A 23,945-nucleotide genomic window follows, 5' to 3' on the forward strand; every position below is an offset into this window, starting at 1 on the left:
TATCACAGTCTCTTTGTTCTGCCATCACTATTACAAAAAGTTAACTTGCGCGTGTTATAACAACCGATATAAAAATTCAGTCATCATGTGCGAATTTCCATTTTGGTGCAGTATTGTAATGTAAAGAGGGAATAGTTTAATGGAATATTTTTCTGATAACAAATAAGGCTCATAGAGGTTTATTAGTCTGAAATATCTGTAATTGGATATATTTTGAAGGTGTCATAGTTTCTGATGTGTAGAAACTAGAATCTCATGTTTTAAAATGATCTCCACTTGGAAAAATACAAACAAATTCAAAGTTTTACAAATTCTTCATCACTTTTATTTCTCAACAAATTTCATACATTATATTTTTTATTCATTTTTAAAAGTAATCTTCTTCATGAATATGTGGTAAAACCTGTATACTACCTCATTACATTAATAGTTGCCCACTCGCCTACAAACACTATCTTAAGTCGCTTAGTGCAACCAGCAATCAAATTTGAACGATATTTTTCGTACATGGTTAGAACTGAAAGAATTATAATTTTTATCATAAATTGATCTTTTTACATAAATTGCAATTTGAATATTTAGATACCTTTGAGATGGGGGAGGGGAAGGCCATGTACATTCTTATTTATTTGTAGATATTGTCTACTGTAAATTATTCTAAACTTAAAATCTTTAATTCTTTTCATCATTGTGAGGTGTCTTGAATGCTTTCATACTTTAATTTGTAAATATATTTACTATGTAAGGGAGAGTGTTAGTTGCAATAATTTTTGGAAAATTTTTCATATTTTTTGATGCATTTGCTATTTTTTGATTTCTGTGTTAGTTGTAATAATTTTTTGAAAACTGCTCATAATTTTTAATGCATTTGCATTTCTTGTTGTAACTATTTTTTTTATTATAGCTTCATTATTCAATAATAAAATGTGTATAATGCATTTAATAATTTTGTTGATTTTAACGCTAGAAATATTATTTCGGAACTTGCCCAGATATAAGACAAGTTGTAATTTGTTTCATTTAGAATTTCCCCACTTCTTCCAACAAAATGCTAGCAGTATTTGCATATAAATCAGTTTTCGCCTCTTATTTCATGAAATACGATTAGTTAGTAACTCTCTAATTAACACCTGAATCAGGAGTTCCTCAGATTATATCACTATAATAATAAGGGATGGGGTGACTTTGTTAGCTTCTAGATATAATTTAATTAACATAGTGATTAGAAAGATTATTACGTAGGTAATTAATAACTGAAAATTTTGGAGGGACCTAAGAGCAAGAATAATTCACTATAAGTGTGTACAGAGATTTGCATATATAATGAAAACATTTAGAGATTGTAACTGTGAAGAAAGATAATTCAATGTTGAAAGAATTTTGAACTACAAATATATTTTAACTAACACTGAGATTGCAGATCTTTGAAAATAGTTATTTAGTAATATCTGTAAATAGATACAAATGCGTTTAAAACGAAGTTTGTTGAACATTATAATAGAATAATGCAATACAATTCTATAGTTGTAATGAGTAAACACCCAATCAAGCGAAAATTGTGGAATGAAGGCAGAAAAAAAAAACAATCTACAATAACTTCTGAATATATGCCTGAAGGTTAAATTATATTTCACAAATTTTCCGAAAATAAATTAATATGATACATATTTTTAATAAAATTATCATATTTTACCTACTTTTCATAGTGTTCAAAGATGGATCAAAAAGTAATCTACAATCCACTACCGCGTTCAATTTGAATAGAAGTTTTGAAATATTTATGTGACTCAGTCTATTACCCATACTTGTGTGAATAGATAGAAAATAACTCCCTGAAATTCAAAGTTCTCAAACTGGATTTTCTATGTTCTTTAATTTGGCGAAAACTCAAATCGGACATTTAAAATGGAATGATAGAGTAATTGGATTCTAATTGCATTTTCGAAGTTTTCAATGTCTATGGAAATAAAGGCTGATACTTTGGCATATTTGAATAAAATAATTCCTTTAACAGATATTTTGCGCTGAAAAACAATGCATTTTATGTTTATTTCATGATATCAAATGAACTAAAAAGTATATATTTTTTTATAAATTCCAAAGTTAATAAGTGCTTCACTTGTTGCCAGTTTTTTCTTTATTTATAGGAAATTGCAAATGATTTTGAACATTACATCGACACTGATGCAGTGGAATTAAAATTTCATATTCATTAAAAAGTTAAAGAAAATTTCAGATGTTTTTCTGTTTGTTATAAATCTTTACAATTTAGATTCAAACATGTTTATGTATTTATATTTAACTAGCTTCATGTTTTTCAAAATTAAATTTTGTAATTGCAGTCTCACTCATTTTTTGAAATGCTAGAATATTGAAATTTTCTATCCAGTAAGTTATTAATTATAATTTATATTAACATATTTTTTAGAAATTTATTATAGACTTATTAATTATTTTAATTAAACTTTTTTCACACATAAGTGAAAAAAGAAACCTAATAAGAAATTTGAGAAATGCTGATTTCCAAATTTTATAATAATTAATTACAAATTAAAAACTAAAAATTATTTTTAAATTAAAGATATAAAAAAGACTAATAATTGAAATATAAATACTCTATTTGTTACAATACTGGAAAAGTAAGGTTTTAAAAACTGCATTTTACTAAAATTATTTTTAAAAAAGAAAGAAAAATCTTTTTTATCGCGACTGATATTTTCAAGACAATTTTCACATTATTTATTCTATATACATAATGGTATTTCGATCATAATTATTCTTATATTTAAAAACAATAAAATATTATCACCATTTTTTTTTTCAGAAATATATCTAGTAATGCGATTAATTTGTGAATCTCATAGATTTATTTTCATATTTATTGATTTAACTTGTTTAAGTATTCAAGTTTAATTTTGGTTAAAACATTGACGCCACATTAATTATTATTTTAGTCAATAATTCTATTTATTTTGGTTATTTTTCAAGATTAGCGGAGTATGTAAATAAATACTTTGCCGTGGTAAATTTAATATAAACCTGTGATTTTTCTTGTAATATTTCATTTGACAAAGCAATTTTAAACTAGTATTAAAATTATTTACATAAAGACAGTTAAATTCACGACTTCGTCTCTGAAATTAGTTTATGGAAATAAATCAAATTACTGAAATAGTTTCGAAAATGAAGAAAATGAAAAATGATAGAGGGTTCATAATGGACTGCTTTGGCTAAACTTTAAATATTTATATTTTTTATGATTAAATGTTGAATATCATTTATCAATATTATTTATAAAATTTAGCACGTCTTACAAAAATAAATAAATAAGCAAAATAGATTTAAAATACCATTTTCATAAATATTTCAAAAATGACTTTTTTTTATTTTAAATATTTTTGAATACTTTGTCTTAAAAAAATTATTAAAATGTTGATTTTTTTTTTCAATGAAAAAATAGAATTTTCTTTTATGATCTAAGAATAGAGTCTCAATTTTTTTTAGTAAAAACATAAAAAGTTCAGTTTATTCTGATTAAAAGTAAATATTTTAAGCTAAACTACTTTAACAGAGTAATATAGAATTGGAGATACAAACATTTTAATGATACACAACAAATAAAACCGAAACCAGAAATAGAGATATTTTAAATTGAAAATTGATGATTCATTTTAGTTTTTGTCGTATAAATATTTGAAATACTTATATTAGTTTCTAGCTACTTAATGATAATTTTCTTATTTCAGACAATAATTCTGTTAAAAACAGCTTGGAAACAAAATTGATTTCTAGTTTATTTATATAAACTAATGAGAAAGAATATTTTAAATGGATTTACGGAAGAATGAACATTTGTCTATGAATGGCTCATAAAAACAATATCTTAAAAAAATTCAATGAAAATTGGTATATGAAAACCTTTGCATGCGACAAAACATTTAAAAAATGTTTTAGACTGAAGATTTTAAGTCAGCTTTAATCAGTTTTATCGTCAGATTCAGAAAATGCTTTTTTTTATTGTGGTCTATGGTGATTTTTTTTTTATTTTGGTGGTTTCAGGTAATCTGAAAACTATATGTATGAAAGGGAAATTAAATAGTCGATGATTTATATATTTAAGCTATTTTTCTGAATATTGAAATATTTTCTAAAGTTTCATTAATTAAGATATTTTTCCTCAAAAATGATGCTGGCATATGTTATTATTACTTTTTATGGCTGTTTCGGTTATTTGGTACTATAAAGAATTTTTTTATACATCATTTTTTTAAAATGTTTTTGTATAAGTCAGATACCTGAATGCACTTTATCAGCTTCTTATTTAAAAAAATCAAAATAATTATTTTATTGTATTTGATGCAGAACTTCAAATAGTTAATGCCAGTAATAAACGAAACAAAATAAATCCATTTCGCTTCTTCAAGCAAATGATTCAGCATTTTTCAACATTTAATGCCGAGGGGGGGGTCATAATAGGCGCATCCTAATAAAACTGTTCCTCTCGTAGAAAATGATTTATATGCAAATGAAAAGACAGAAAATCTTTCGAGAAAGACATTAAAGCGTAACCTTCAAAGGTCACGGTTGAGGTTAGAGAACTCATCATAACGAGCGAATGTGATGTAAAATTGAGATGTCACATTGCGTTTTGATGTCAGATTATTAAATTCAATCTTTTATTTATTTCAGCAAGATTGTTAAAAGGAAATAAATTTCTTTTCATTCATAGATGTTGAATGTTTTTATATAAACAATAAATAGAATTTAAAATAAATCACATTTTCAGTTTTTAATTTAGAATTAAAAAATGTTTTAATGCCTAAATGCAATTAACAGTTTCATCCTTAAAAAGAGTTCTTTCAGCGGAAAATATTTTGTAAGCAAATTATATCTACAGGCACTTAGGCACATGTTAAATGTTTAAATAGTTTTTATTGAAAACCATTAAAATATTTTAATTTTAATCTATTTTTTATTCATTCTATTTAATTTTGTTCAATTTATTTTATTCTATTTCATTTTATTGTATTTTTATTTACTCTATTTTAGTTGTTTTTTATTTATGCAATTTAATTTAACTCTACTTTATTTATTACATTTCTACGTATTCTTAAAGTTCTCTCACGGTTTTTCTTTTAACCGAAATATTTTTTTTTCCTCATTAATACCGCTTTGTGAGACTACTTCATAATTTAACATTTATTAAGCATTATTTAAAAATAATAATAATATAAATAATAAGGTAAAAAAATTGTTATTTTCAGTCTTTTGTGGTACAGAATAAATTGTATTTCTTACAATCATTATATTTGTATTATATGCGATGCATTTACGAAGTATGAAAAGTCTGATTAAAAAATTATTTATTGATTATAATATTGAAGAAAAAGTCTCGTTTGAAAGAAAGATACTTTATAATTTCATAGTTTGTATAAAGGCATCTTAAGTAGATCTTATATGAAATATCCTATGAAATCTATGAGATTTCTTTCTGTAGACCTTATATGAAATGAAATTTTAAAAAAGTTTCATTACTGCCCTGATATTTTCCAAGATTCGTTACTATTCTTGGATAATTGAAAGAAAGAAAAAAAGTATTCCATTCAACTATCTTGTATTGAAATTCAGCCGTTCTTTTCGTTCTCATAATTTAATAAAGGGAATCCTTATTTCCAACATTTCAATGGATGGATCAATTTAGCGATATTCTTTAGATGCATTTATTTCTTTTAATTTACTCACTTGGGAAAAAGTAATTTTCGTTACTTCTTGCTCACTTTTTCATTGATTTGAGTATTTTTTAATATGTATATATTTAAGAATCCCACTCTCTTACAAAAAAATTGAGCCATAAACTGATAAGGAAAATTAAACTTGTGTGAAATCAAACCCAGATGGTAAAAAGTAAGAAGGAAAGAGAAATAAAATTCTTAGAAACACTTTAAGAAAATATACATCATTCAAAAAATAAACTAAAAAATAGATGTGGGTATTCAAAGTTTAAAATTTGAGATAATATCAATATAAATTCAATTGCCTTCTTATGTTAAATAATAAATTTGAACATTCTACTTGAACCCAAATATAAAATTTGAACATTCTACTTGAACCCAAATATAAAATTTGAACATTCTACTTGAACCCAAATATAAAATTTGAACATTCTACTTGAACCCAAATATAAAATTTGAACATTCTACTTGAACCCAAATATAAAATTTGAACATTCTACTTGAACCCAAATATAAAATTTGAACATTCTACTTGAACCCAAATATAAAATTTGAACATTCTACTTGAACCCAAATATAAAATTTGAATATGAATTCAAAATAATATAAAATTAGAATTTGAATATGATCCCAAATATAAAATTTGAATATGACCCCAAATATAAAATTTGAATATGACTTTAAAATAATATTTCTGTTAAGGTATTTCTATTAAAAAACCATGAATAAATTCTACATGAACACACACACGCGCATATGTACTAATTTATTTTCTCATATTCCATTTTAACAAATTTATATTCTGAATAAATTGAAAGGAAGAGGGGATCTTTTCACATTCAGTTTTATCTGACATATATTCTGAATTAATCGGAAATCCTTTATCAAAAGATGTATCCTACAGCGTACACCATCATTAGGGAGCCGATTCCTATTTATTTGTTGGTTTTATTACTTTGCTGCAATTATATTCAACACCCAAAGGCTCCTTGGAAGCCCTAAGCCGTCAGAGTTTTGTGATAATGATTGTCCTCGCTTATTTATCATTAATTTTATGCGCTATAATATAACAACTTTTTCATCATTAATTTATATTAATTTAAATTGCAAATACTCGTTTCAGATTCTTGACAAAGATACATTGGAATTTATTTGGGGCTTCTAGCCATATCAGAAGTTTCTAACTAGAGTCTTCGGTAACCATACTGCTTCTATCATGTAACCAGACGCCTTTGGCAATTAGTTTGCTTGCTACGAATAGTGACTTTCTTGAATGTAAAACTGTTCATAAGGTATCATGTAACCAGACGCCTTTGGCAATTAGTTTGCTTGCTACGAATAGTGACTTTCTTGACTGTAAAACTGTTCATAAGGTATCATGTAACCAGACGCCTTTGGCAATTAGTTTGCTTGCTACGAATAGTGACTTTCTTGACTGTAAAACTGTTCATAAGGTATCATGTAACCAGACGCCTTTGGCAATTAGTTTGCTTGCTACGAATAGTGACTTTCTTGACTGTAAAACTGTTCATAAGGAATGTATAACAATTTAAATTTTCATCTATGCTACTTGGAAAGATTGAAAAATATGATTTAAGTAGAAACTGAAATTGATGGGAAAAGCGATCTGTCCTTTTCCAAGCATATTCTCTCAAAGTAAAGATTTGAATAATATGCAATGGTCTTTAAATTTCAATTAAAACTTATAATGGAAAGTGATGCACGAGAGTAATTAAATTGAACATTAAAAAATAAACAGGGAAGTCTTAAAAAAGAATTGCACGCCTGTATTTTACCAATAATAAATAATGGGAAGAGTTAAATTTGCCTTACATTTATTTTCTTGGTCAAAATGTTTAGGGAAAACAAGAAAGAAATTCGAATTATAACGCTTGTAAAATTAAAATGGAATTAAAAGTCTTTAATTAAAAAGGAATGCACAAAGCAAAACTTCCGATATTATGTTATAAAAGAAATTTCATTTTGAATTTTGGGCGAGAAAATATTTTTATCACCCTAAACTATTATTATTTATTATTACATATTATTACTTACTATTATAATTGCTATTACTTACCTAATTTTTTCATTCAACCAATCTGGGTTCAGAAAGATTTAGCAAAAATTATCGAAAAAGATCTAACAAAAATTATTATTATATTACCAAATTACGGTTTGGTTATATTAACGTCCTGTTTTAAAGCAACACAAGGACAATTTTGGGACGGGCCACGTAATTTCGAGCCGTGGTCAGATGACGAGGACGACACCTGAGCTGACGCCCTTCTCTCCACACCACTTCACGCCAGAGGGAAAACGCTTGCCCGGGACGGATTTAGCATATACCAGCCAAAATGAATGGCTAATGGAATGCTTTATGCCAAAATGAATTGGCTAATGCAAGCATTTTTCTATATTAAAATATAGCAGAATTTATAAAAATATTTTTAAAAATTATCTGAAAAGAAAAAAAAATAATGGCATGCAACAAAAATAAGCACTTAACAGCTATTTTTGTTTTTGATTAGAGAGATTTATACAAATGCACGTACTATAGAAATTCCAAATAACATCGGTTTAAGCATCGAAAATGAAAATTCATTATGAGTGTCATGATCCATGGTCATGATATTGATAAATCATTTTTTTTTTCAGAAATTGAAAAATCAAATTTCAGAAATATCGAAAAAGATTTTTCAACAATATCGATTTTTCTCGATAAATCAAAAATCAGCAAATTCTTATTAATAACACGACTTATTTTACCAATGGCGTGTATTTCTGGAATTCCTAAAATTCTTCCCTTATATTTTAATAAGATGATGATACTCAATGTAACTCAATCTCATTTCCTCTAATTAACCATTACACAAGAATTTTCTGTAAAATAATGGTAGAAATAACGACAAAGGGGAGATGACAAAATAAGTTCTTCCAAGATAATTGAAGCGCCACTAATTCCACTAATGGCACGAGTTTCAAGACTTTGTCTTTATAAATCTCTGCATAATTAGTAGGTTGCTATGAGAAAACTTTCTAATTATCTCTTTTCTTGTAAATGTGTGTTTCGGTAAGATGCTGTTGTAATTGTGGATATTGTTATCGTTTCGAATGTGCTTTGTAAACAGGAAAACAATTAAACATTATCTGTTTCAGGTTCGAATGACAAATCTCAATGAACGTGACGATATTCCAATTTTTAAGAAATAAACAAGAATTAAGTTTCTAACTTTTTGTGGGCTTCATTTCTCAAACAATCCAGAATAGTGATGCAAATAAGAGCTATTATATGAGGAAAATAAAGAATTTTACTGTCGAAATTTTAACAAACGACTTTGTGTTTAGAAATGAATGGTAAGTATTTTACTTCACTTTCATTCCGGAAAATTTTAATTGCTAAGCCGCGTCAATAGAAGCAAAATTTAAGTAACGAAAAGATGGTTCGCTCTCTTTCATAATAAGTTAGTTAATCTTAAGGAATGGCTTTATTAAAAATGTGATTTCTCGAAAGTTCCCTTTCTATTTGGAAAGATACTGGAATGTCGTGATTTTTCTGGACCTATGATATTATTTAGTTTTAGAATGGGGATCGTTTCTTTTCATGTTATTTACACATCATTTTTTTCACAAATCAGTGAAAAAATTGACTTAAATAAATTATTTCACACCTAATAATCGATGTTCTACTTTAAGCATTTTTTCTGTTCAAATTTCCAAACTCATTTTTTCTTAGAAAAAATAAAAATTAAAAACAATGGTTCGGTTATGAAATACATTAGCCAAGGTCACTCTTTGTCAGTACATTCCACAAAGCAGGTGTTTCAGTGGGGGAGGAGGGGAAAGTAAAAACAGGTATTGCGTTCGCGCAACGTCAGCGAAAAGGGGGTATACTGTTATCCTTCTTGAAAGATTTCATTTCAGTACTGTGCGTCTTATTGGTAGCAACTTTTTTATCCTCTGTGGTTTAAAATACGTAGAACAAGATATTTTACATTAGAAGAAGCTTTGGAAAAATATTTCGAACAAAATTCCGATGACGAAGTTGCAGATGAGACCGATATTGTTGCCGTACTTCCAGAAACAGCAGATGCTAGTAATGAAGAAGAAGGTAATGAAAATATTTTAAATAACGGAATTGAAGTTTTACCTAGAGATACTGCAGGGGAAGTTGAAGTTCATGCAAAGAAGAAGTTAGATCCTTCCAAAAATTCTGCTAGGAAATCAAAGAACAAACAAAAAACGGAAAAAGGAAGAAGTACGATGGACAAAAAAGGACACAATTGATAGGCCTGAACCAAAAAATGAAGAAAAAGCTTCAATTGATCGTATCAAACAAATCATAGAGGATAAAACTAATGCAAATATTTTCAACCTTTTTTTTTATTCAGATGTTTTGTTACTTCTTGTGGAACAGATCAATTTATATGCTCATCAGAAAAATCGTCCGGAGCCTTTATACGAAGATTCTTAGGGATACTTCTTCTTAGTGGATACCATTCTTTGCCTCAAGAAGAAATGTATTGGTCGCTTGATAAAGACATTTCTGTTCCTGTAGTTTGAGAAGCAATGTCGCGGCTACAATTCCGAAATATAAATTACAAAAAATCTAAATTACAGAAATATAAATTACAAAAAATGGTAGTGGCCGATATTTTCAAATTTCTTCGATGTTGCAATAACAAATGCTTGGAGAATATCAAGATTTTCTGAAGGAGGAAGTAAAAAGTCACTGTTGAATTTTAGACGAGAGGTTGTACTTCAGCTTCATTTGTTACAGACGCCTTTGAATAGTGAGTTAAATTAGAAAAGATCAGTTACAGGACGTCCGAGAAAATTCAGTTTTACAAAACCAATATCCGAAGGACATTTTATTGTTCAGTCTACAGACAGTAGAAGACTACGTTGCAAGTGTTGCCACAGACAAACTATTTATTGCTGCAATGTTTTTGAAGCGCTTTACACCACAATTGTAGTGAAGCATATCATACTTGAAATTGATATCACCTTATTCTTACATAATAAGGTTGTCAACTACATTTATTAGTAAGTTTTTAATAAATTAAAATTTTTAAAGAAGTGTTTTTGACTATTTTACACCCTTTTATAAGCTCACAAAAATTTCTAGTTTTTAAAACGCGAAGAAAATGCGGCGTTGCGCTCGGTGATAACGATCAACATTCGTACTTCTTTTTGGCTGACGTTGCGCCAACGCAACACCCTATATTTTTAAAGGTAAGAGGAATTTCCTTATTTTTACATTAAATTACTATTATAAGTGGTCAAAATAATAACTTTTATTGTTTGCATTTAAAACAAATAATGATTTTGAGTTTTGGCGTTTAATGGGTTAAGGATATATGTGATTGATGCTAATAAGATCCTGCAATTCTAAGTTAAGGAATTTGAAATTTTATAAATTTTTGTAAGATAAAAGTATTTACACACATTGAAACCCATACTTTTTGTAATGGATACTTCATGGATTTTTCTATCAGTAATCTGTTTACAATGACTATTTGATTACTGATTGTAGGCTTTATTACTTACTAATTACTTTTTAACTAATGTTACTTACTTTTCTTGTTTTATGCTCCCTTCAAAATTGCTCACACGAGCTGTCAAAGATGTCTAGTGAATTCGTGCTATTAACCTAAACGACCACAGATTAATTGGATATTACCATATATGAAACGAGTTGTGTGTATTATATTGTAGCAATTCGTCAAATCTTTTTATAGGCCTATGTTTTCATAAAGATTTAATGGATTAAGGCCATTTATCAAATAAATTGCATTTATGAAACATGATACATTTGATTTTCTTTTAGCTTTCTAATGAAATCTTATTTTTCAGCTCAAAATTTTGTATTTCCTTCATTAAACATAAAGTCATTATTAACTTTGTAGAACAGTAGAAATTCACTTTCTCCAGATGCAATATATTTTTTTCCCTTCCAAGCACATTTTTTCCACGCAATTTTTAATTAAATGTAATTTTTGGTAATTTTGAATCATTTAATTCATGCTACAAAGAACATTAAGAAGCAAGTATATCTTCAATTTCAAAATTGGCATCACTATTGTCGCATTCTTCTTCAATATAATCATATATTTCAAGAGAGGAAGACCTAAGAAAATTGGTGTTAGAAATAAGCTAAATTATACTTTGAGCATATAGATGATGGCAGCTAAAAGACTGTAGGTAAAAATTATTTTTCTTGCCAAAATCCTGAGTTTTCCACTTTTCAAATGTGACGCTCAGTTGTCTGATCTCAAGGCCATTTACTGTCTTCCTCTTAAGTACAGAATGCATAAATTTCGGGCAATATTTCATCATATCTTGAATACAATAAGTGCATGCTATTTGGTAAAGTAGAGAAAAGAGTGCCTGATGCAAGGAAAGTCATATCTTATCACTGACTCTCTGACCCGCCCGAAGGCACACGGATAACGAAAACTGAATGACCGGACTGCCGCAACAGCAACACTGGCGGGAACTGTGGTTGAGTCCTAAGGACAATCACCACGGTAAAAGCCTTCCTGAAGGAAATACGTCCCGTCAACATATCATAATTTCAGTATTTGTAAAGCGTTGTTCAATACGGAGCTATTGCCATTCTTAGTAAAAAAGTATTAAATATTAAAAATACCTGTTTCGCTAGCCAATTTTACATGATACTTTACAAGAACAATTAAATCAATATTAATAGTGAATACATAAATATATTAATAAAAGCATCGCCTTTCAGAAAAAGGTAAATTTTATAGGGGATATTCGCAATCCAATATCTCAGAAACGAGAGCAAACTACCAGCTCAATATAAGAGAAATGGCAGGAAACTTCCGAAGAACGCAATATTAAACAAAGAAATGTTCAGATAATAAATCATAGAAACTATTATGACTATTATGATATTTTTAAGAAATACAGTTTTGTTGTTGCAATCAACATAAGCTTTTTCAAGTTCTGCCATTACAATAGATATAATTAATCTCGTTTATTATTAAATCCAAACTGCGTAAAACAGAGTTTTAAAACACCTATATTTGTCTGTAAATTCAAACTTCTTTAACTAGTTAAAATCTAATATATTTCATATTTGTCAAGAAACTTCAAATTTGCAAATGTAAATGGATGCTCTGTTATGAACAAGGAATTTAGTTTGACCTAATACATAGTGTAGATTCTATATTGTGGACAAAAATTCATTACTGATAATTTAATTATTCTGAAATTTCATGTTATAGAATATTTAGAAAAACTTCCAAATTTTAGCTTTACACCTTTTTTATAAAGCAAATAATTTAAGATTAAAATGATGAAATAACTAGACAATTTCATTAAAACAATTTTAGATGAAAATATATCTTTTTCTAAATAAACTAAATTCTTGAACAGAATGTTTTTATTTTTCAAAACTAACCACTATATACACTACTTCGTTAGCAACGGCTTGGTCTACAGGAATGCTAGAATAATTAAAACATATATTCTTATTCGTTCAGAGAAAAAATGAAAATGATCCAAATTATGTTTTAATTAGCTTTAAACAATTGATTAAAATCCAAAAAACTAATATAGTAATTAAATACACGTCACAATGAAGTCAACGTGGAGATTTATTCCGGAATTATGGTGGAAAAACGTTACATATTTCAACTTCCATTTCAACTCCTTCATATATATATATATAATTCTTAGAAATTTTCTAGTTATGTAAGACTCTACAATAATATTTCGTTTCGAAATTCTGAAAGGCATTTAAGAGCACTCTGTATGATTACATGAGAGCACATGAACTAAAATTCATAAAGCTTATTGCAAAATGCAGAGTCATAACTTTAAATATTAATTGCAACGTTTGTTTATTCAGTAAATTCAACAATCCACTTTCAGTTTTAAGAAAGCAAGCTTGAACATAAATGTTAGAAACATTCTTAAATTGTAATTTATTCCATTACATGTGGGAAATCATCTATTCTATCACTTTGTCTTTTGAAATCAGAGCAGAGAATGTTTAATTGCTTTCCTCTTTACAAAGCATATTCGGAACAGCAGCATTCCCAACAGTTTAAATACCATTTTATCAAAGCAAACGTAAGTAAGAAAATAGGTGAAAGGGAGAAAGAATTTTCACAAGAGGCTTCTAATTATTAAGTACGGGCAAAAGAATCTCTGAAATGAAACGTGTCATTAGTGAATTAATGGTTCAGTAATTAACACTACCATTGAATTTGTTCGTTTTAAACTTATAAGTGTCTCCAAAATTAAAACTTTTGGTGCAATATTATAAATATATATTAATTATTGATAATCATAAATTAGTAAACAGATTAAAAAAATATTAAGAAATAAAAGAAACTCTAATGAATAGTCTGAATCTGAGTGATTAAAGTTATGATAGCTTATTACGTTATTTTTCGTTTCAGTTCTTATAAAAGCATTTAAAACGCTTTTGAACATTAGAAAAATGCGAGCTCATTGCTTTTTTTAAAATCTATGTGAGGATTATTTCCTTTGCTTTCAGCGAGTTTTGGAGAAAAAAAAATAATGTTAGAAATATGAAATGTTGCTTCCCAGCAATACTGATCGTATGGTTGCGAAGAGCCGTTCACATTCTAACTCTACGCCAAAGGGAAAAGCAGGAATTCGACGCCCGGCCTTGGCGACAAACTTTGTGACAAATTTGGCTACAAAAATTGGCATCACGAATTTTCAAGTAAAAATAGCTTCGTCGAGAAGTTTCCAGAATAGGACCGGAACATTGGAGAACTCTCTACGTGACGTCACATCCGGTCTTCAAGGTATAAATAGAGCCTCTGATTGTTGGAGAGTTAGTTTTTCTGAGTGAAAGCGATTATCTTGATTGCTTGGCAAACTGAGTGATTTTGTTCGGACTACTTCTCTTTAAAATTGTGGATTACTGTTTATTTCGTGCTGCAAATTTGTGCAAGTACGATTTTTGTTGTCATCTGGGCTTCCTGTTTTATTACTTTTAAAGAATAAATTACTATTTTTCTAGTATCCTGCTTGTCGGACTGTTCACCTACACACACTGGAGAATTTTCGTAACATTTGGTGTCAGAAGTGGGATTTATCTGTTGTGTATGGTGAAAACTAGATCTCAGGCTACGATGGCCGATAGCGGTAATGGTGAGTTACTGGCTCTGTTGGCTGAGATGAAGAAATCTATGGAAGCTAGACAAGAGAAGATGAAGAAAAGACAAGATGATATGAAGCAAGGACAAGAAAGAATGGAGCAGGAGATGCGATACGGACAAGAGAGAATGGAGAGATGAAAGCCGGATTGGAGAAAGAGATGCGTTCTGATCAAGAAAGAAAGGAGCAGATGACAGCCGGATTGGAGAAGAAATTGGAAACTGGACAGGAAGAAATGAAGAAGGAGATTAGAGAACACGTCTAGATTCAAGTCAAAGGGATGAAGGAACATGTTAACGAATGTATTGGAAAAATTGAAGGAGATGTCTAAAGTGTGAAAAAGGAAATTGGAGATGTAAAAGAAGAGGTAGACAATGTTCAAGGAAAGATTAGCGTTCTGGAGAAGAGACTTTGTGATCTTGAGGAAAGACCAATCAATTCTATGCCAAGTTCAGAAGTCATGTATTCTAGAACGACAGTCAAACCCTTGACATTTGACAGGCAGACGTCCTGGTCTGTTTCTAAGACTCAATTTGACGTAGGGAGCTCTTCAAACGGATGGACGGATCATGTGAAAGCTAGTCAACTTGTGGCATCTTTCCGAGGGTCTTCGGCAGAAGTTCTTCAAGGAATTCCAGCAGGAAATTGGGCGGACCTAACGACTATAGAAAGAGCCTTGAAATTCCGATTTGGAGACATTCGCCTTACAAAATTTTATAGGACTGAACTGAAGACAAGATGGCAGAAGCTGGGTGAAAGCCTGCAAGTATTAGCCGCCGATGTGGAGCGACTAATGAGCCTAGCCTATGCCGAGTGCCCTCTGGACATTCGTGAAAGTTTAGCAGCTCAGTACTTCGTCGACGCCATCAGAGACGAAGACACGCAACACTCAACGAGGTTGATGGATGCCAAAGACTTGAAATCCACTCTGGCATATAGTATGAAATATGAAGCTGCAAGAACTGTTTCCAAGGCCTCCAAGCATGTCAGATCTATAGAGGTGGTGGAAGATTCAGAAAAGAAAGAGGATAAATTTGAATCTCTATTCAATAGGTTCGAAAAATTATTGAATAACTGTATCACTATAAAAAAGAATGTCACTCGACGGAACCCAAATGTGACTTATTGGCAGTGCAATAGAAAAGGGCACTTACAGAGGGATTGCCAAGCGATTATGCCAAACCAGGAAAACTAAGCCAAGGACGTCTTGTGGGGCGAAGACTGCCTTTTCTGAATAACTTCCCTGTAGAAGGACTGAAAATTTCCTCACTGAGCGGAAAGAAAAATGGACTCTACTTGGAAAGATAGATTTGCGGTATTCCATGTTTGATGTTAGTAAATACAGGGGCGAACGTAACTCTTTTAAGAACCGACTTAGCACATAAATTGAAACCACAATTTATCTATACGGCTCCTAACATCTCTTTAACGACAGTCATTGGTAAGAAAGCTAACATACACGGAAAGTTGGATACATCGATTGAATGTGGTTCCAGACGATTCCAACACAAAGTTTACGTGGCTGACATCACCGATCCATGCATACTTGGTCTGGACTTTCTTCGAGTATTCGACTTTACGGTAGACCTGGAAAGGAATGAGATACGGACAGGAGGGGAGGAAATTCCTTTGTTTTCGGCCAATGTAGAATTTCCAAAGTTGAGCTCCGTATTGGCAAAAGAAAGGACTGTAATACCAGCAAGATCTGAATGCCTAGTTGAGGGAGTTACTAAAGTTTCCGAACAATTCAGGTATGACGTAACGAATTCTCTTAAACAGATCTCTGAAAAAGGTGTCCTTGTTGCGGCCACACTTGTCAATTTAAAAAAGGAAACCATTCGTCCGAGTTCTGAATGTAGACAATAAACCCAATACCATGGACAAAGGAGCTGTCATTGCGTCGTATGAACCAGTGGTTGATATTGTTGCTCGTCCTCAAGAATTTTCTGGAAAACAACCTATCCAGTCGATCTTGGAGAATATTGAAGGACGTAACGAAGATCAGCGAATAGCTTTACAAAAATTGCTTTAAAAATTTCAGCACTTGTTTTCCCCATGTGACGCTTAGTGTATTTAGATGGCATTATAATAGTATGAAAAACATTCGAAGAACATTTGAGTAATATTCGTAAAGTATTTCAGCGATTGCAGAAAGCCAACCTTAAAATAAGCCCTAAGAAATGCAAATTCTTTCGAAATCAAGTTTCTTCTTTCTGACCTACCCCCGGACTGACGAAAATTTTATTCTGGATACAGATACCAATAATGATGGAATAGGAGCTGTGCGATCCCAGAAAATTGGGAACGAAGGGTTCGTCATCGCTTACTTTAGTAAGAGATTGGGTAAGCCGGAAAGGAATTATTGTGTCACCCATAAAGAACTGTTAGCCATTGTTAAATCTATAGAGCATTTTCATCATTACCTCTATGGACGGAAATTTCTTTTGAGGACTGATCACGCTTCCTTGAGATGGTTTTTAAATTTTGGGGAGCCTGAAGGCCAGGTAGCTCGTTGGATTCAACGGCTTGGAAATCCAACACCGCAAAGGAACTTCTCACAGTAATGCAGATGCCCTCTCCCGTAGACCCTGTAAAGTGAGCTGCAAACATTGTTTGAATGCCGAGAAAAAGTTTGGATTGGAAATGGATATTTCCGTGAGAGTTCTAACAACTACAGCTTCTGATTCTTGTTCTTCAAGTGATATCCAAAAGGCTCAACTGGAGGATCCAGACATTAAGTTAATTCTGGAGAAGAAATTAAATTCGGCCGATCAACCATCTTGGCAGGAAATCGCTCCGGAGAGTCCTACAGCAAAACGGTATTGGGCTCTTTGGGACTCCTTATATCTTAAGTACGGTGTTCTATACCGTAAGCCGGAGAGTGATGATGGAAGCTCTTGGCGATGACAGCTTATTCTACCCGAAAAGTCTTATTCCAGAAGTTCTGCGAGAGATTCATGACAGCGCAAGTGGAGGTCATTTTGGTGTCATGAAACGTTAATTAAAACTAGAGTGCGATTTTATTGGGATCGACTTCGAGCTGACGTTGAGAAATGGTGCAGAGAATGCCACGCTTGCGGAGCCAGAAAAGGACCCAAAACAAGAACTAAAGGTCGCTTGCAGCGTTACAATGTAGGTGCTCCGTTCGAAAGAATGGCTTTGGACATATTAGGGCCTTTTCCTGTGACGGCAAATGGCAATCGATACGTCCTAGTATTAACGGACTATTTCATGAAGTGGCTAGTGGCGATCCCCATTCCAGATCAAGGAGCTCGACCGTAGCTGGATTTCGCATTATGGCATGCCTATGATATTACATTCAGATCAAGGTACAAATTTTAACTCCTCGCTCTTTACCGAGCTGTGCAAACGCTTGGAAATTCTGAAAGCTCGTACTACAACGCTACATCCAGAGTCCGATGGCATAGTCGAGAGGTTTAACCGAACGATTTTAAACCATTTGTCTTTTTTCGCTTCTAGGAATCAAATTGATTGGGACAAGCATTTGCCACTTTTTCTCCTAGCCTATGGAAGTGCTGTTCACGAAGCGACTGGATGGACTCTGTCAGAGATGCTGTTTGGCAGAACGCTTCGATTGCCCTGTGATATCCTCTTTGGAAGCCCGACAGATACGCCTTCCTCGCCGAATAAATGCATGAATGACTTAAAGGCACGTTTGGAAAGCGTACACGCATTTGCCACAGAGCGAATAAAACTAGCCAGTGAAAAAATGAAGACTCGTTACGACTCCGGGGCGACAGAGCACCTATTTAAGGAGGGTTATCCTGTATGAATGCATAACCCAAAGCGACTGAGAGGACTCAGCCCGAAACTGCAACAGAACTGGGAAGGCCCCTACACTGTCGTCAAGAAGCTAAATGACGTTGTCTACAGAATTCAGAAGTCTCCGAATGCTAAATTGAAGGTCATTCACATTAATCGGCTAGCTCCATATCAGGCGACTAACCATAGTTGTTCGCAATGAGACTGTCTTTAAAGAGGGGAGCAGTGTTACAAATATGAAATGTTGCTTCCCAGCAATACTGATCATATGGTTGCGAAGAGACGATCACATTCTATCTGGACGCCAAAGGGAAAAGCAGGAATTCGACCCCCGGCCTTTGCGACAAATTTGGCGACTTTGGCGACAAAAATTGGCATCACGAATTTTCAAGTAAAAACTAATTTCGTCGAGAAGTTTCCAGAATAGGATCGGAACATTGGAGAACTCTCTATGTGACGTCACATCCGGTATTCAAGGTATAAATAGACAGAGCCGCTGATCGTCGGAGAGTTAGTCTTTCGGAGTGAAAGCTTTTATCTTGATTGCTTGGCAAACTGAGTGATTTTGTTCGGAATACGTCTGTTTAAAATTGTGGATTACTGTTTATTTCGTGCTGCAAATTTGTGCAAGTACGATTTTTGTTGTCATCTGTGCTTCCTGTTTTATTACTTTTAAAGAATAAATTACTATTTTTCTAGTATCCTGCTTGTCGGACTGTTCACCTTCACACACCGGGCAATTTTCGCAACAATAGGTATGATCGATGCTACTTAATTTTTCATTCGTCGTAATCTAAACTGGCAACTTATTGTGAGATTATTAGCTTTGACTGTGGCGTATAAAAAATGCGTGAAATTCTGTTGCTCAAAAGACGATATTGCTTTGATAAGAATCATTTGTGTTTCTTTGACAAAGAATTCTGATGTTTGTAATGTGGTGGATTTGTTTCAATTGTACTTATGATTTGTTTTAATCAAACAAAAGTCTATTTCGAGACGCATCTGATTACGCCTCTGAGTCTTTTCAGTCATCAGAGAGAATATTTGAACTCAACTTTGTGCTACATGTGCTTACTGGGCGGCATCTGTTATCATGTTTTAACCCATCAATCTCGTGGCCGAGAGATTACCACCTGATCACTTGGACACAAACTATGTGATAGAGTTCGAACGATATCAGATACACATGGCATTTAAAAAAAACCTAGTATGCATTTCCCTTTTGATCCTCTTCAAGTATAATGTTGAAAATCAAGCTGGTGTTTTCAAAATCGATAATTTTGTGTCATTTTTCCAATGGTGCAATATACGATATTTACGAATTAATTATTCATTGATTATTTACTTACTAGCATTGAAAATATAGTTTTTGTTGCATTACAGTGAATATATAGATTTTCATATAGTAGTGTATCTATACAGTATGGATCCCAAATAAGTATTTAAATTAAGAAATCAAAACTTATCATTAACTGTAAAAGCAGTTCATTTTTTAGATACTTTATCAATCTTTGAAATATAGTTGTTTACTTTAAATGATTTTGTAAGGAAATATTCTGTATTTATTAATCTTTTATGTAATACAAAATTTGAATTTACTTTTTTTCGAAATTTTAAATATTTTAAAATAATTAAATTGTTTTTAATTCTTTATAAGTGACCAATAATCCTTTTATATCCAAATTCTGGGCCAATGAATGTTTATTTGATAGTATCGTTGTTTTAAATATCTTTTCTTATGAAATTCCTCAGACATTCCCTGGCTATTTTTAATTTTGATAATGAAGACATGCGCAGGCCGAGGTTAGGGGGGGGGAATTAAATTATTTAAAATAATACGAAATACATGCATGGTATTAATCTTGAAGTGATTGGCTATCACGTGGCCAGGAAGTCTAACAGTGGTAATAAAACACAGATACTTGCTTTAATCGTGTGGTGTCTTTTACTATAGTCACTATCGTTACATACCATTTGTTTCCAGCAATGTAGGAGTCTTAAAATGATACCTGTCATACCAAAAGTGGTTCCAGTTCTGTTAATGGAATAAATGTAGCAATCTATCTTTCAAGAACTTCTGGACTAGCTCACTAAAGATTCGTTTGTTCTCTGGAGCTACATTTAAATGATTATAATAAAATTTCAAAAAAAGAAAGAACCCTTTTTGTATCATCCGATGTCGAAAGGTCGATATATAGTTCGTTTGTAGTCAAAGGATAATTTCCATTTCTTAATGACTGCGAAACGTAGAACATTCATATTACGATTTTAATTAATTATGAATTTTAATTATTTACATTTACTTTATGCATTGAATTACGATTTAAAACAATTAATTTTTGAGTAATGAGAAAAAAAAACAACATAATTTACTTTTCAATTTAAAGTTTCCTTTGTGTTTTAGGAATGTTAAATGCATATCATAATCAAAACGTATTTATATATTCATTAACAATGAAATAACATATCTCTAAAAATATTTTTGAATGTATATTTGCTTTATAAAATGATTGGCAGTTTTATGAATAACACTGGATTGATGATTAGTTTCCTTTTCATGGATTGAAAAATTTTCATCTACATATCAATTAATTTTCTGCCTAAAATATTTTAAATCATAATTTAAATATTTATCTATAAATTAATTCAAATTATTTAGACATTTTTTGCAAGAGCATGGATTCGCAAAGGGAGCCTCACAGTCCACTGGAGTTTCCATGGAATGATTGTTGGCAGAGCATAGATTCAGTTCAGTAGCTTATTTACATGCAAGAATAGAATAGACATTACTACTTCAGAAAATAGGATAATATTTGGAAGTATATTTATACTACTTCAGAAAATAGAATAATCTTTGGTGCATTGCTTTATTTGTACACAAACATTTCACGTTATAGTCATTATCTTTTATATTACTATCTTGAATCTTGCCAGAGGTAAATTTAGTTATCACCAGTTTCAAAACATGTTATAAGAAACTACATATGTATGTATTAACGGAAAAGTCATTAAATACCTTTTGTTATTTCATATTATTGGGGAGTAGGACAAAGAATACTAGAATATTTTGACATTATTCATTGTTTAAAGATAAAATAATAATAAATGATACATTTTAGAACATTAAAACAATAATGCTTAGTTATCTTCCAATTGCGGAAGTGTATTTGAAGCAGAGTCACTTTAAAGTGTTTAATTATTTTTTTAATAAACATACATCCGTATGGAAAGTTATATATAGCAAAAAAGTATGACAAGCTTTTTAGTATAAAATACATAATAATACAATACATAATTGGAACCAGCATGTAATTATAAAAATTAATTGTATAGTATGTATCGTCGGAAAGACTTATTTGTTATTGAAACATTTGAAATTTTTATGAAAAATGTGTTGTGATTAATTGAGCAGATTAAAGCGAGAGAAGAGTACAGATTGCATAGTATTAAAAGGAGAACGTCGCCATAACTTCTGTATATACATATTAATACATGTTTTATTAATTAAACATTAATAAAAAGGCATAAATAAATGTTAATGAAATATCTTATTCACATAAAATAACAATTAAGTAATTACAATAATAAATTTTTGATGATAAATTTATAAACATTTTGCTCTTTGTTTTAATAATACTAAATATTTATGAACTAATAAATGCACAAAATTCCTCAAAGCTTTAACCAAATCTTTGTCGAAATTAAAGAATTATACCCATATATCATTTTATGTGTTATGAAAGAGTTTTGGATCTAACTTATCAACGATTCGATTGGATTATCATTCTATTAGAAGTTCATTGTTTATCTTACAAATCAGTATATCCAAATCCTATTTCATATCTTGACTTTAGGGTTATGTATAACTTAACAATGGAAAGGCAAATATACTGACTGCGAGAAATTTGACTTCTGAAATTCGCATATTAAATCCATCAGCATTATTACTATTATTAGTGCAGACTTAAATCAGCAGAATAAATTAGAATTCTGGTGATGCAGAAAACTTTCCATCATTCTGCTTATTAAAATTTATTTTGCTTTGAGAAAATTATAAAACCAAAAAAATATTTTTTATTACTTATACTTTTAAATATAATATAAATTATTTGAATTTGATTGCGAGAGTATAGTTGCTTAGTTCAATATTCTTAGAGATTTTATATTTCTCGACAGTTTAACCAGTTGGCCTAAGTAACGAAGCTTACTGGTTCAATATTCTTTTTTTCCATATTATGGATTATATCATCATAAGGAAATTCATATTGTATAGCACAACAATAAATTTGAAAAAAATCGAAGAAATTCTTATAAAATTCGAATTGCGAATTTCCGGTCAACAATTTAGATTTATCGCTTGAAGTAATGCCAGTTCCATTTATTATTTCTGGTTTCAATTATTTTAACCAAATCGGTAAGAGCACGACTGGAAAGGGACGTCAAAACGCTTCATGCGTCTTTCTTTGCTAATTTAATGAGATAAATCTAATTTTGGAAAGAGGAAGTAAATGACTATATACAACAATCAGTGATTGGAAAGATTGTTTACCATAAAAGCTCCTCAAGAATGATAAGTAGAGGGTCAGTTTTTATAAGTGTTATTGCGCAGTCAAAAAAATAAAAATAAATGTTTACCAGAACAAATAAGCTCCTCAAGCATGATAAATAGAGAGTCAGATTTGATAAAGAATAATGCGCTGTCAAAAGCCGCGAAAAATTGTTTACTAGAACATAGAAGATCCTCAAGCATGATAAATAGAGGGTCAGATTTTATAAAGAATGCTGCGCAGTCAAAAGCTAAGAAAAATTGTTTACCAGAGCTCTGTGTTTAAAAGCTGAGTTAAATTGTTTAAAAGCTCCTCAAGCATGATAAGTAGAAGGTCAGAATTTATAAGTGTTATTGCACAGTTAAAAGTAAAAAAAAATTGTTTTTAAGACAATAGATGCTCCTCACGCCTGATAAGTAAAGGGTCAGATACAGAGGGTCAGATTTGATAAAGAATAATGCGCTGTCAAAAGCCGCGAAAAATTGTTTACTAGAACATAGAAGATCTCCAAGCATGATAAGTAGAAGGTCAGATTTTGTAAGTGTTATTGCGCAGTCAAAACAAATAAAAAATTGTTTACCAGAACACAGAAGCTCCCCAAGCATGATAAATAGGGAGTCAGATTTTATAAGGAATACTGCGCTGTCAAAAGCCAAGAAAAATTGTTTACCAGAACATAGCAGATCCTCAAGCATGATAAGCAGAAAGTCAGATTTTATAAGTG

This window comes from Argiope bruennichi, chromosome 4, assembly GCF_947563725.1.
Source record: "Argiope bruennichi chromosome 4, qqArgBrue1.1, whole genome shotgun sequence".
NCBI classification, from domain to species: Eukaryota; Metazoa; Arthropoda; class Arachnida; order Araneae; family Araneidae; genus Argiope; species Argiope bruennichi.